This window comes from Vicia villosa, unplaced genomic scaffold, assembly GCF_029867415.1.
Source record: "Vicia villosa cultivar HV-30 ecotype Madison, WI unplaced genomic scaffold, Vvil1.0 ctg.004141F_1_1, whole genome shotgun sequence".
Classification (NCBI taxonomy): Eukaryota; Viridiplantae; Streptophyta; class Magnoliopsida; order Fabales; family Fabaceae; genus Vicia; species Vicia villosa.
In genome coordinates, this window is record NW_026706379.1 from 1,837 (window position 1) to 18,293 (window position 16,457).

The window sequence follows — 16,457 nt, forward strand, 5'->3', positions numbered from 1 at the left end:
GTGTTGGTCGGAGACAAAGCCAAAAGTTCCTGAAAATAAATGAACATGCATGTTAAATGATATGGCGGAATGCATTTCATTGGGAGAATCCTAAAGTCTTTTCATTATTTCTTTTCTTTTTCTTTTTCTTTTTCTTTTTTTTTTTTGCAACAAGAGTATATACATCTTTTTTGGAAATAGACTTTAGGATTCTCCACGAATGAAGTGAGGTGGATGCAATAGCATGATGTGTCATGTGTCATGTGTGTGATGTAGTGAGAGACTGAATGTCCCTCGCAGCTCTGAATAACTGGGTAATACTGAATGTAGCAGGTTCAAAATTCCGGCTTCAGATTGCAAAATGGAAATCAGGGTATGATGAAGGCTAGTATCCTGTCCCACCCCAAACTCACGGGTATGAATTCTAGACACGGACAGGTGGTCCCTAATGGTCACTAGGGTCTACAGTTCCCATGGGGTACAAAGTGTTTGAGGCAGCAAGGGTGCCAGACACAGTGTTCCATGAAAGAACCTCGCCCAGTTGTGGTACCCCATGTTGAACTCGATCGTAGCAAGGGCCACGGGAGTCAACATGAGCATCCACGCTAATCCTATGTGTCACTGGCCTGGGTAGTGGGCCTTTTACCTCATACAAACCCCCCACCTGCAAAACAGAACGGAAGACCCCAGGGAACACAAAATATAATCCATATGCATGATGTGCAAACAGAAATAAACACGATATGCAAGCAGAAAATAAACATGCAAACATATATACAAGATATAGACATATTAATAAACAAAGAAACACCCAATAAAAGAAACACACAAAGGCTAGGATCGACTTGCTTAGGTGTCCCCAGCAGAGTCGCCAGCTGTCGCACGCTCGCGAAAAATGAACAGAGTCGCCACTAATATATTTATCCCAAAAGGGAAAGGAATATCAAAAAACCTAACAAAGGAAGGAACAGGGTCTTGCGACCAGAGAATCAAGGTGCGGGAGTCGGTTACGCAAGGGGAAGGTATTAGCACCCCTCGCGCCCATCGTACTCGATGATATCCACCTATGTTTGTTTCTATCTAAAGGGTGTGTACTATGTCTATGTCTATATGTGAATGAATGCAGAATGTAGGGAAAATAAAGAATTATACTCGCACGGGCCCTACCCCGCTGCCTACGTATCCTTTTCAGGAATCAGAGTTACCGTAGCTCGGCTAAAGATTTTCTGTTTGTTTTTGTGTTTTTTTAGTTGGGCGGAGTTAACGCTCGCGCTCTTGCATAAGGGATCGACCTAGGATGCAATAGAGCGGAGATAACAATGCCCTTAAGAAAGGAGAGAAGAGAGAGAGTTTGAGTGTTTCGAGGAAATCCCTAAAGCAAGGGAAACTCGAGTTACTCTATGGTTTGTGTTTTTTAGAATTTGGGAACTTACGCCCGAATGGAACCCTAAAGCAAGGGAGATCCAAGCACTCGAACATTCCCTAAAGCAAGGGATGTTCAAGCTTCCATTCCCTTTTTAAGATTTTCACTTTTTTATTAATGTTTTAAGTGTTTTCTTTGTATTTTTTAAAGGGGATTTTATTTGAATATTTTAAGATGTTTTAGTGTTGAAAAGAAAAAGAAACTAGCCTAAGTAAACTAGCCTAATATGAATGGGAATTTCTACCTAATGTTATCATGGTTTCTACCTAAGGTTAGGATTAAAAGAAACATGAGAAATTAAAGCACTAAGTGGAATATTGAAAATAGCATAAAAGCATGAAATCGAACAAGGCAAAAATATAGCACAAAAGTGAATTAAAAGTACTATTATTTTTATGGTTTATTATGTGAAAAATTATCTATTAAAATGCAAGGGAATCAAACAATTAAAACAATTAAAAGAAAATAAAGTTCTAAAATTCTAATTGGTAGGAACACAATTTTTTATCATTTTTTAATTTCAAAGGAAATTGAATTATCAAGCAAAAAAAAATAAAAGAGAAAAACTATTTTTATTATTTTATTTACTGCCAGACAGGGGTGTGAAAGTAATAGTGATTTGAACTAAACTCTAGTGTAATGCACGTTTGGGCCAGATTTCAGTGGGTGGGAATAGAATTTGTGCTAAGGCCCAATTACCCAAAGCGCGTGTATGCGTTAGCATTTGGAGTGTAAGATCAGCAAAAGCATACATAGGCCCACAGCGAAATTCATTTATTGGCCCAGATCAACACAGCCTTTTCTCTTCATCTCAAAACTCATTTGCATTTTACTCTTATTATCATATCAGCATGTGAAATTAATAACGTGACAAAATATATCTCCACACATTTATCAATCAGTCAAGTAGAATTTAAGTAAAAAAAAACAAAACTAAAATTGAGCCAATCACAATGCAACACAGCAAGTCCCAATGATTGAAGTAAAGACAAAATGATCAAAATAATGGGAGAAACAACCAGTAGCCACGTGCCACGTAAGCCAGCCATGCAAACGAGATAGCAACCACACATCGACGCCGGAGCCTAGCTCCGGTCATCTTTCTCAGCCGCCTCCCCCACCGGAGAAACTCAAACTCGCCCAGACATCAACAAAACCACCACTTCTCCACTCAAAATTTCGTTCCGATTCCGAATATGCAACTAGTTTTAATGTACGAACACTTTAACATCAAGAACTAATGGCATACAACATTCAATCGAAAAGCGAATCGAGGATATGCAACATATAACCACCGAATATATGTGACGCTACTCGTCCAAATGCGAACGTCCTAAACATACTGCTATCATGCTGAGAGGCATTAAACACTTACCTGAAGATTCTTGATTCAAACTTCAAAGTAAAAATCATGTTGCAATACTCCTTAACTCTTTTTCAATGATGATAATGTAATGCATACACGAATCGCTGTGATCTTCCTGATGCATATGCGCGGACAACAGAGGCGACAAAATTTCAAATATCCAATCGGCGATTCTCGACCGGATCTTGATGCCGTCACGAGGCTGGATTGAAACCGGAGATGGTGATGATGAAGAACGACTCAGTGAGATGGATTCTGGAAGAGTCTTGGATGAAGATCTTCGGGAAACTTCGATTGATCAAACCGGATCTTGAAGATTATATCGTCGTTTGACACACCGTGAACAAGCTCACACTCTGAGAACTAAACTCAGAGCCTCGTTGCCTCTAAGCTCTGGGAACAAGATGACTTCATGGATGCCATAGTTTGATGACGAAAGCTTGATGCAAGGATGTTGTTGCAATGTGAGGGGACGGGTGGAAGCCAAAGATGATGATGATGATGCTATTAGCGGTAATAGAGAGATGATGCAGAGGAGATAGGTGGTGATGCTGATGGTTGATTGAAGAAGATTGGAGTTTGAAGATGATTGTGGTGGTTGGTGATTGAAGCTATGGTGATGATGGTGGCTGAACCGTGGTTGAAGGAGGAGGGAGAAAAAATTTTTTAGGGTGGTTGTAGGTAGTTACAAGAGTTTGTTATGGTGGTTAGTGGTGGTTAGAGGTGGAGCAAGGGAGGAGAGAGAAGAGTGGAGAGAGAGCACGAGGGAGAGAATGAAGAGAGGAAAAAACGAGAGAGTGAGAAGAGAAACTGAAGTGTAAAATGGAAGTGTATGAAGTGTGTGAAAAGTGTGAAGGATTTGTGTTATATAGAGTGAGTATGGTGTATGTGAGTTAAGGTGTGATGCTGCAGCAGCGGATCATTCTTCTCTCTTAGCATGCAAGTTGTTGTGCTCTCATGGTGCATATGGTGTGGTGTATAGTAGTGTAGCATTGCTCTTCTCTTCACTAAACTTAATAAACAAGTGTTGGTTCGAGTATGGTATCCTCATGCGAAATCTCTCACGTTGCAGCGTAATACATGATGTAATAGGGCAGAGTCTTGATGTTTGGCCTTTCACGCGTGCAGCAAAATCTGGCCCGTCGCCTCCCCAAACACGACCTTCAAGGGCACGACTTTAGGCCCCCACATCTTGCCATTTACATGAGCAATAGTTATGATCCTCAGCTCGTTGGATAAAGGACATGGGGGAGAGGAGAATTGTGTTAGACTTGCTTTCATATGATGCTTGTACCTCTCTAGAATTAGCTTTGAAAGTGACCCACCACATGCTTGATCAAAAGCCTTGCATGTCCATAAATTCTTGGCTCACACCTATGTCAATGCATGGCTTTGTCGAGGCATGACTTTGAACACTCATACCTGCCTCAATATCCACTGAAATGGCTCAATTCTTGTTTCAATGGATAGAGCACATGGAAAGGATTGGAATGATACCAAGTTTGCGTTCATGGCACTTCTGTAGAGCTCTAAAATTGGCTTGAGATTTGGCATGCCATGTGTTTGTGAAAATACCAGGTCATGACCTGACTTGTGACCTGGAATATGACTTGGTTCAAATGAGTTTCCAGCAACTTCACACCACTTTAACTCTTCATACAAGCTTCAAATGAAAAAGTGTCCAACTACAAAGTTGTTCTACCCCATGAGAGGAACAACTTTGATGTTGGAAATTTTTCCAGAAAGTGCCTTTTGCCACGTGTAAGTCAGGGCTGAAGTAGACTGCTCATCAAGATTTAAAGCATCAAAATTTTTCTAAGTGTTGGAAACTTGTCTTTTGTCTTTTTGCAACTTTTTGTCGAACCCCCGATTTTATCCGTTCTTCGACTTTTCTTGATTAATTTTCCACCAAAAGTCAATATTTGAATAATTTTCCCGATTTTGACCCAAAAGTCAACTGTTCCGATTTTTCCGACTATTGATGAAATTCCCGATTAAATCTCTTCCAGTTAAATCCAGTCAAACAAACACATCCACATAGTCAGTACGAGAAGCTTTTCGCACATAGAAACCATTCCTGATTAACTGTTGACCAGAAAGTCAACTGGTTGACTTTGGTCAAAGAAACCCTGTGTCGCGGGCGAAAAATCGTTGTCCTTTTTTCGGGATGAGACACCTGATGCCTTCTTTGGGCTCGAGTGCTCAAAAATGATTTTTCTTTTGTACCGACCAAACTTTTTATTGTTTCCAAAAGAGGAAAAGGAAAAAAGCTGCAATAACCTAAAAGTGGGGGGAGAGATCTTGGGTAAGAGGGTTGGTTATACGAAGGGAAGGTATTAGCACCCAACGTATCTATAGTACTCTATAGGTTTCTTTGCTTTGTTTTTCATTCCATGTTATTGAGAGGTTCTTGTGAAATAGGTGGGACCTAAGGTGTTTATTTGATTATGCTCGCAAAAATCATCGCGATCCTCTGCATACATATCCCTTAGAGGGAATCAGAGCATCTGTAGCTCGGGGTCTACGGGTGCTAAGGTTTGAATGGTTTTTTTTGTTTTGTTTTGCTCGCCAAGGATACGACCTTGTGCCTACGTATTCTCAAAGGGATGTTGAGAAAGTCAGAGCAATCGTAGTTCCCACTTATGCTAGTGGAAGCAAAGGATAAGAGACAAATGTCATCTAAATGTTCGATGTATCTAATCTATATCATCACATACATCTGTTTGTTTTTGTTTGAAAATCTTTTCATTATAAGCCCTGGGCCATGCCACTTATGGCGCTTAGAATGATAAAGATGTTTTTGTTTGTTTAACCAGCCTTGTGGCAAAAACTTTCAATGAAGTCAGCCTTGTGACAAAAAGTTTTGATTAATCAGCCAGCCTCGTGGCAAAAGTTTCAATGAAGTCAGCCTTGTGACAAAAACTTTGATTAATCAGCCAGTATGGTGGCAAAACGGTTTGATTGATTAGCCAGCCTTGTGGCAAAAAAGTTTGATTGATTAGCCAGCCTTGTGGCAAAAAAGTTTGATTTGATTGATTGTTTGTGATGATATAGAAGAGATACTCCTATCATAGAGATGATAAATGTCTAATCTCCTAGGGTGTTTGATTTGGATATTGGGGATGCTTATAAGAAGCCCGTGGGTCCTTGTATGAAGCCCAAGAGGAGGCTATCCGAGGGTCCTTGCATTGTAAGCCCAAGAGGAGGCTATGGGAGGGACTAGTCGAGGGTCCTTGCATTGTAAGCCCAAGAGGAGGCTATGGGAGGGACAATCTAGGGTCCTTGCATTGTAAGCCCAAGAGGAGGCTATGGGAGGGTCACTCGTTTGTACAAAGCCCAAGGGGAGGCATGGTATAGTTGGTCTGAGCTCTTAGAGCGATTTCACCGGGAAACCATACTCTATGTCCTAACCTAAACTAGGGGAGATTCTTTGCACGAAGCCCAATAGGAGGCTATGGGGAACCTAGTGTTGTACTAAGTTGAACAAGCACACATATCACACATATGAACAAACATGAACAAGTATGAACAAACATGAACAGGTATGAACAATTATATATATGACAAAGTGTGTGTATATAATGGAGTTTATGAAGGAAATATACCTGTAAGCATGATCCATTTGCATACACGGGGCTCGGGACTCATACTCGGGGAAAGGCCCGTTGAGTTTATTCAAAAGCTATGCAAACAAATATTTACAAAAGGGCTTGGGACTTATACCTACATGGAGGCCCATGGTATATTTTTGGGAAGATTTAAAGAAACCTTCATTTTTGTTTTTTTGTATTCTTTTGGAGTTTTAATTGATCGAGATATGTACAAAGGTGTGTGTACAATGAAATACCTAATTTCATGTACAGGAATGGGTATGTACAAAAGGGGCTTGGGACTTATACCTACATGGAGGCCCATGGTATATTTTATGAAACATGGTTGATTATTTTGTTAAAAGATGCGTCGTTTGAAAAACTGTTTGAAAGTTTTTGTTTTGAAAGAAGTTTATTGTTTAAAGAAAAAAACTGTACAAAAGGAAAAAGGAGTGGGTCTTATACTCTCTAATATTCGAGAGGCCCCTGTTTTGAAAATGATTTGAATGATTTGAAAGTGAATTGATTACTGTTGTGAAAACAATTGATTGAGTTTTAGGCTTACCTCGAAGAATGAGAAAATTGGATTTCTGAGTTTGAGGTGTTACCTTGATCTTCAGATGTTAGGCATCCACACCAGCAGAATAGAACGTCAGATAAGTTCATAGCTTACAGCATTCTTTGATCATCCAGTAATTGTTTATGGACTTCTACAGCAAATGGAAAGACCAAACATACAAACAAAGCCAGAGAACAACAGAGAAATAATCTCGAAGTCTCGGATGAAGTTAGAAAATTCGAGTGATGTGCAACAGTAATCAAAAACTTAAATGATTAACTACACAAAATAATATGAAAATATCAAATTCAAACAAAATTAATCTAAGAAAATATATTTTTTTGTGATTTTTCATGGAAGGAAGAAAATAATTAGAAAACATGAAATTTAATATGCATCTAATATATTTTTATTGTTTTAATAAGAATTAAAAAAAGAACATACTTATAAACATGAAAATATTAAAAGAAAACTTCTAATCTTAAAAAAACATATTTTTTATCATTTTTAATAAGGATTAGAAAATAAAACTAAATCCTATATTAAATTAAAATACTAAATCATTTTCTATGAAAGTATTTAAAGAAAATTAAAAGAGAATTGATAAAAATAATTACTTGGGCCAGGGGGTTTAGAAAACAGAATGGAGGTGCATGGCCCAATTGCTGAAAGCTGCATAAAAAATAAAAAAAAAGGTTGGGCCGGACCGGGTCGGGTCAGATGGAACCCGGATCCGCCTAACTTTAGTAAACAATTGGGTTGGAGAGAAAACCCTAAGAATCAAAAGAAAAGAGGCAACGCCTCCTTCCTCTCCCTTTCTCATTTTCACGCTCTTTTTCTCTGAAAATCAAACGCAAAATCTCAGCTTATCTCTTCCATGGAAAACGATGGAACAACAAACAACAACTCCTTAGTGCTGCTCTTGGTTTTTTTCTCTCGGTGAGCAACAGGACAACGAGAGTCATCCTCTCTCTCACGATGACTACAACAAAAATCGACATCTCTTCCTTGCTGTGAACAACAAACAATCTCTCTCGGTTGCTCGCGGTAACAACAACAAAACGATGCTCTTTTTTTTCTTTTTCTTTTTCTGTGAACGAACAATAATTGTGCTTGCTCTCTCTTGATGAACAAACAGTAATAACAACGCTCAGTTAGGCTCTCTTCCTGTTTCGATTTTGCCCGCGGTGAACAAAAGCTTCTGGCCTCTTTGATTGAAGACAAACTCAAGGTTTGTTCTTCAATTTTGTTCTCATGGTACCAGCAAGTTTTTTACGACACAGTAATAATAACATATGCTCTGTTTTCGATTTTTGAACAAACTTACAGATATAACAATAATTAGCAGAGGTTAAGAATGAAGGCAGGATCGACTTACCTATGGCGAGGAGGTGTTCGCCGGATTTTGTGTTTGAGGTAAGTTCTTGTTTACTCTGCTTCTGAAAGTTGCTGCAAGTTTGTTGTTATTGCAACTGAGTTGTGATTCTGAATTTTTGAACATGTATGTTGTTACTGCTGCTTTGCTTTGAATTAGTGTTGAAATTTCTTGTTGTATGATTCTGAATTGCAGCTCTGTGAAATTGTTACATGTTGATTCTGCAACTTTGAATTAATTGCTTCTGCGTTTTTTTTAGTTACAACAACAATAATTTGACCTCTATGTTTTTTTCAATTTTCAGCTATGCACAAGAATATCATTAACATATTTGCAGCAATGATTTAAACAATAATATTTGAGCATGAGGATGAATACAACTTACCTACGGCGAGGAGGTTTTCGCCGGTTTATTGTTGAGGTACACCTTGAATTCTTTATTGTTACTAACAACTTCTAACAACTTTGCTTGTTGTTGTAGGCTTTTGATGAAGGTGATGCCATAACACCTCTTTGGATATTAGGGAGACTTGAAGATGGACTTCAAGTTGGAACTCTCTACACCAAGGTATGAAGAATTTCTTCTTCACTCTCTTCAAACCATGGAACTTTGTAACTAGGAATTCTCACTTCTCAAGTGGTTTTCTTTGGTTTGAAGAATTGCTTCTTCTTGCCAAGAAACTTGAAAACTATGAGAGAAAAGAGAGAAGTGAGAAAGCTAGTAGTATAGTAGCTTTGGTGTGATTTGCAATGAAGTGAGGCCTTCTATTTATAGGAAAAGTTAAGGGCATGTTTGGATGATAATAAACTTGATATCCAAATTGTAATCATTGCAAAAATCTCATAAGAATAAGAATATTCTTTATGACATTATTTCTTATGCAAGTGGAAAAAATATCTCTTTGATCCCTTTTTGTCTTGAATTATTTTGTTAACTTTTTGCTAATCTCACCCCTTTTTGTTTTGAATTATTCTTTTGCTAAATTCACCCCTCTTATGTTTCTTTTTCATGTTGCATGCGGACTTTGAAGAAAGCATGAAGAAGCTTGAGCTTGAGGGATGAAGACTTTGAAGATTGAAGAATTCAAGAAAGCATTGCATTTTCTTTTATTCTTTGTAATCCAAATTTATTCCACTTTAGAATTGTATGAACTTGTATTCTTGAAAGTGAATAGAATTTGAAAGTTGTAATATCTTTGAACTTTGAATTAGACTTGAAATGTTACAATCTTGAATTTTGGACAAAGTCTCTATTGTAATTCATTTGAAATTTGGAACTTTGTAAAGAATGAACTTCAATTTTGAATGCTTGAATTTCCTTTAAAATCTTTGAATGAAGCTGTATGAACCATGAATGTTGGATATTCTTGAATGAAAAGTCCTTGAAGTAATGTGAAAAATGTTCTTGCACCAATGAACTTTTAATTCTTGAATTTATGGTTTTAAACCATACTTGAAATAATCTTTCAACAAATGGACTAAAAGATATTTCTTGCAATTTCGGTGAAATTTCCATGAATTGTTTCAAACTTGTACCAACTTTCAAATAATCAATTCTTCACCATGATGAATCCATAAGCCAAGAGTCGCGAAATAAATTCCAAACAAATCTCTTGAATCACACAAATGGCAATGGCGCATAAAAAGTGGAAAACCGCCATGAACACGAAATTATCTTGCAAAGAATGAGTGAATGAATGAACAATCCTAATTTGGTCGATTCAAAGCTTTTGAGCTTGTTGAAGTGAATCTTTGAGGACCAAATGTTGATTGTTGATCTTGAATTGAGACACAATTTCCATTGGATGTGGTCATAGGGATTATTTGAAGATGATTGAAACCTTTGATTGACTTCCTGGGGATTTTTAGAGTTTCCCAAATGTGATCCCTGATTTTGGTCCCTGATAATTCAAAACCCTAATCTGATGATTTGAAATTTCACTGTTGATCAATCCTTGTGTAGGAGATGTTATGAGCCAATGGATTAGGTAAAAATGATGCACTTGGGGTCTTGAGGTCATGTCCCAAGTTATTAGGTCAAACCCTGAGCAAAAGTCAGGAGTATGCTATCTTCAGTCAAACCCTAATCTGGTTGATTCAGAGCCTTTGAGCTTGTTGAAATAGATCTCTGAGGACCAAATGTTGATTGTTGATGAAGATGATTCCTTTGAGATGGAGGGGGAACAAAACCCTAATTGATTGTTACTTGTACTGATGAGTGATTTCTTGATTAAACCCTGCTGAGTCACAAGTAACAAACACAAGCTATGCAATTTGTTAGAGCTGCAAATGATGCATATGCAATGATATGAGGTGGTATCTTAGGTCAAAAATTGGGGTATGACACCCTGTTTTAAGGAACCAGATGATTTGCAAGCTTGCACTCTTCAATCAATGCCCTGATTTGAAGCAGAGAGAAACCCCAACCCAGGAGGACTTCCTTGAACATAGAACCACATGATTATACCTCAGTCTCCTTATTCTCTGATCAAAATTCTTTGCAACAGAGATTTTTCTTGCTAGCCTTTGAGTAGCACCAATGATATGAATGCATGGGGGTGAGTTATGACCTAAGTGATGTATGTACATGAATGCAAAGCCTAAGCCAGTTAGAAGTTAAAGGGTAGGACAAATTTGGGGTATGACAACATGGTTTCATACACTCGTGTCGTGTTCTCATCTTGGAGACACGTTCCTATTACTTTATATCTGCTTGTTTGGTTTGCTTGTTCCTCTTGCAGGTGTATTGTGATTATGCTTGACGCACATGTCGACCCTTGTTTGCTTACATGGCTAATCGATGTGCTGACCATTCGCTATTGCTTTGCTAGCTTGCTCGCGGGATTCTCTCTCGTCGCTATAGTTTACGGATCATCATCCGTTTGGTATTGATCACGTTTCATTTTATTTTTCTCGCACTTTATCGCTTTCACGCATCATCCTTTAACATGAGAAGTAGGACTTAGACATGCATCTGGCCAAGCCCTCGAAAGAGGCTCTGTTTTTGTTGGTGTGTTTATATTTGTGCTTTGCGGCAGGGAGTCACGGTGTAATAAGTCCTATATGGCACTCAGTTAAGTCCTCATGGAAGGCACGCGGGAAGGGTTAGCAATCAACCCCCGCCTAGTCTCATCGAGTCTGTTCATTATGCGCACGCTTCGCGTCGCTCGCTTCTGAACCTGCACAAGATCTTGTTATCGAGTATGTCAGGTAAAGGGTTCATGTAGTCGGACCCCCGCATTTCCTATAGCTCGCGTCGCTCGACGTTGATGCTCGGTGTACGCACGCACCGTTTTCCTTTCAGATCCGTGACGGCTTGGTTGCTGAGAGGGATCCGCTCCTCTTGTCTATGGCCCGATCATTTTCACGAGGTCTAATGCTTGGTTGACTTGGGTTGAGTTGCTCCCCTTGGCTATGGCGGGACCTCCTTTCTACCATTCGGCCAGTGCCGTTGATTTGTTTGCTTTACGAGTGGACGCTCGTTTGTGTGCTTATTGTTTGCTTTCCCTTTTCTCCCCGTAGGTTCATAGTTTAGTTTAGGCTGGTACCCTTTGTATGCTAACATTAGGTAGCAAGCTTTCCCCCTTAGCTTAGGTCTTCCTCATGCATTCTTTAAAACACAAACCACACTCTTTGATTTTCTTTTCTTAAGAACTTGTTATTTCCGCTCCATTCCCAAGCATAAGCCTCCAAAGGTCGAGCAGCGGAGTGTGAATGTAACTTGTTCACCTAAAAAACACAAAACAAACAGAAATTAGTTAGCCGAGCTACGGTAGCTCTGATTCTGCAAAACAGATACTTAGGCAGCGGGGTAGGGCCCGTGCGAGCACAATCCTTTCTTTTCCCTACATTCTGCATTCATTTTAGTCCAGACTAGCGTAGATTTGTTACACACCCATAGTTTTAGACACAAGCGTGGATACCATCGAGTACGATGGGCGCGAGGGGTGCTAGCACCTTCCCCTCGCGTAACCGACTCCCTTACCCTTTTTCCCTGGTCGTGAGACCGTTGTTTTGTTTTGTGGTTTGCTGGCATTCCCTTCCTTTTCAGGATAAATACGTTAGTGGCGACTCTGTTAATTTTCGCGGTAGCGACAGCTTGGCGCTAGAGGGAGGGGCTGAACCAAGCTTGCAAATTTCCATAAGCAAAATTTGTGAATTTGAATTTAAACTTGCTTAACAAGTTTCGTCAGTGCCATCTCATTATCCAAACCAAATGCAACTTAAACCAACCTAATATTTGAGCCAAAGCTTGGTACACCAAGCTTGAAGTTCATTTGATCCGAACCTGCAACTTGAAGTTCAAGATTGAACAAACAAACTCTGAGCCTTAGCTTTGGATCCAAACCGCATCCCTAGCATAATTCACCTCACTATATAATCTTGTTCCCTCCAAATTGCTTCATTCACAATATTTGTGATCCAAAAAAACTCTCAAATTCTATCAACTTTCTCAACATCGAATCTTCAATTCTCTTGGATTTTTCTGAGATTACTTCATCCGATCTTCATCTACACTCCAATTCCAAGTTTCTGTGTGCATTATTGAAGCTTTAACATCATCAATTTTCTTTGTTCAAGTATGGATTTCAGCACGATGCAAGTGGACTTGGTTTGAGAGTTTCAGCAAGATTCAAGGAAAAATAATCATATACACACTCTCCTAGAACATCACTAAAGCTTTTCCAATCGTTTTCTTATATTCTTCTTCATTGTGAAGAGGCATCATACAAACTTTGATAGGTAAGGTTTCAGGCACCTCGAACTTCATCATTTCAGCATCATTTTGTACATTTCTTCATACGAATCAATTGTTGGTGATAACATGAGCTGAAGCCCTAAACAATTAGGCATTGATTTTTGCTTTATGTGATTTAATTTGGATTTGAAATTCATAAGGGTTTTAACTATTGTGCTTGATTGAGTGAGTTTGAGGTCAAATCTGAGAAAATTAAGGCCATATTTGGATTCAAAGCATGAAATCGAGTGGAGTAGTGGTGTTTGTTTGAATTTCTGGAGATGAAACCACCATCGCCGCCGCTATGAGGCAGCCGGCGCGGTGGCACTCTCGCCTGAGAAGATGAAACTGACGCCATATTTTGAATTCAAATGTGTGAGGTGTCAAATTCTCACTGGTTGATCATTTTATTTTGTTTTATTTTTAATAATAATAGTAATAGTAATGTTTTAATAGATAAAATAAAATGGATTATTCATTGGGCCTGTTTGCTATGCGTACCCTCTCCGAAGCCCATTGCTCTTTTTTTTTTGGTTAAATTGAGTTTTGTTCTTTTACCAACCAATTGGACTGGGCCTGGTCATTCTGCCTACACACACACCCTGCCCATGCGATGCACCCCCTGACTTGGACTTTTTTTTAATTCTCATTTTTTTTAGTTGTTTTTATTTTAATTTTCTTTTATGATTTTATTAATCTATGTTACGCCTCCTACATTGTGTTGGTAAGCTCGTTTTATTTTTTTTTCGACGCCATTTACAGGCATATTTTTACCTGTCATAGCCTATTTAGCCAAGTATTTTAATTTATGATTTTGATCATTTTCAATCTGTTTTATTAAACTTCGTACCGTGTCAATCATTTTAATATGTCTATTTTTATTTTTTATCAAATATGCGTTCGACTAATATTCGTTCCGGATACTTTTCTATGTGTATATTTTGGTTAAAATATGATCCTTTTTAAATCTATTTGCTTACGTTGCCATCAGTTAATAATATAAGTAAATTGCCAAATATCATTTTTTAGTAGTTACTAAAATATCATGATATTTTATATAAGTTATGAATTTTGCATGGGAGAGAGATCTAATGGTTGGGGAACAACCATTTCCCCAACACTATTTCATCCAATGGTTATGGATCAATGTTATTAATCATAAATACATGTCATGAGAAAATCAAAATTCACCCCATCACAGATTTTAAATTCACACATCATATCACTCTTTCACATCTTCTCTTCTCCTCAACATCATTTCTTCATTTTTGAAAGCTCACAAATTAAATTGGGTATGATTTCTTTTCTTTCCATTTAATAAATAATAGTATAACTCTTGACCTTTCACTTAATTATCTATCTTGTTACTTATGATTTTGCTTGAAAAATAGTAACTTAGAGTGTAAAAAAAATGATAATAAATTGAGAAACTTGAAACTTATCATTATTTTCTGAAAGAACAAAATCATTCATGGAATATGAGTATTAAATTGGAAAGAGTTATAGAGAAGAAAATTTTCTAAAATTTCATGTGTAAAAACTTTTTATTTTAGAAATTATTTTTTTTGATTTACGGATGTGTGTTGGGTGTACTTACCATTAGGAAAAAAACATTTTGACAGAAGCAATAATTTCTAAAGAATTGTTAAATCAATATCACATTTGGTATGAATTTATTGTCATATAGAAAATAATCCTTTTTAAGGACTTTTAAATTTAGAGTAATATTTTTAAATTAAAATGGAAGGATATTTTCATATCATGATTGGTAAACTTAAATAATAATAATTCTTAAATTCTCAACTAACCTTGTATTTGAAATACAAATTTTGATGGATATAAGATGTTATAAAACTAGAGAATTTCTCTATACATCCATTAGTAAATTTTGAAAAAAATTTCTTTTTTGTCCTAAAAAAATTCATAACTTTTTAGTGTTTTCGGAGATGCATTTTCGAAATAACTCAATTCTTGTTGTTAAGATTTTTCGGAGATACATTTTTGAAATAACCTAACATTTATAAAAAAATTAAAATCAATGTGAATCAATTGTATTAATAGTATAATTAATTATATTGATCAAAATATATAATTAAATATATATCATTATAATCAAGATATAATAATATCAATCTATTAAATATTTAAATCAATACATTATTATCAAATAAGATTAATTAAAAAATTAATATAAATTAAAAATTATAATGCTAATAAGAGAATATTTTTAACATGATAATTTCATTAATTATAATATATAATGTTATAGTTATCCAAAAAATAATTAATTTTATAATTTATCATTAATTATAATATATAATGTTGTAGTTATCCAAAAATAATAATTACTTTTATAATTTAAAATATTTTGTGACAAATAAATTATTACAAAATTAAATTTTATTTAATCTCTTTATTCCTTATTTATAATAATATATATTTAAGTTGTTCTTTATTAATAATAACCCGTTTAATTATATTATAATTATATTATAAATAAATATCTTTTTAAAATAAAATCAAAACAAATTTAAAATATTAGTTAATTCGGATATGCATATGGAAATTAACTAATATATCAAATTTCTTTGGGGTGAGTTCGGATATACATATCTAAATTAATCAATATCCCACATTTCTTTTGAATGTGTTCGGACATGCATATCTGAAAAATATTTTGGAGTTTTCAGTGGTAAAAAAATTCTTCACCCTATGTAAAAAAAATTATCTAAAGCTATGTATTTAATCATTTACGTTTTGGTGAAATTTGTTTTAATTTCATCCTACATATATTTATGCAATAACAATTTTTGTCATGGATTCCATATATTTACTATCAGAATATCTTATTTAAAATTTATCAATTCTGATTTCTATGAATCAAAATTTTGAAAGTTAGTATAATTTAATAAACTTGTCTTTATATTAATATTTTAGAGAAAAATATTTGTTTAAGAAGAATCTACTTTAATTTAGAATGATCAATTTATTGAAAACTTTAAAATAATTTGACTAGTTACAATAATATAGATTTGTAATTAGAGTTATTATTATTCGCATGCTTGGGCGTAGAGTTGTTCAATTAGTAAAGGAGAACTTATCTCACTAAAATTATCAAGTATAGAAATCAGAATTGTAAATTTATTTGTGAAATAAAAAATTCTATATTTAATGGTAAAAGAGGTGATTTAGGGTTCAATAATACTCAGTTTGAGAAAAGAAGCAATAATTGGAAAGCTAACTACGGTAAGGGCACTTCTAAGGATATTATATATGAATGAATGCATATGTGTTGGTATGAATGATTGTGTGCCCAATTGGGGGGTTTTGTGATAAATGTGTGCCAATTGAGAACGTTTGATGTTTGTGTGTTCACTTATGAATATGTGTTTATGCTATCATGTAACCGTGTGAATACACTTTCATA

At 36.1% G+C, this 16,457-nt stretch overlaps 1 long non-coding RNA gene across 1 annotated transcript; it reads left to right on the plus strand.

Annotated features, from left to right (window-relative positions):
* The first annotated feature begins 7,841 nt into the window (after positions 1–7,841).
* LOC131641823 (uncharacterized) lies at positions 7,842–8,309 on the plus strand. The gene is made up of 3 exons (XR_009295649.1): positions 7,842–7,964; positions 8,056–8,148; positions 8,247–8,309. It is a non-coding gene; the product is annotated as an uncharacterized LOC131641823 (long non-coding RNA).
* The last annotated feature ends 8,148 nt before the right edge of the window (positions 8,310–16,457 follow it).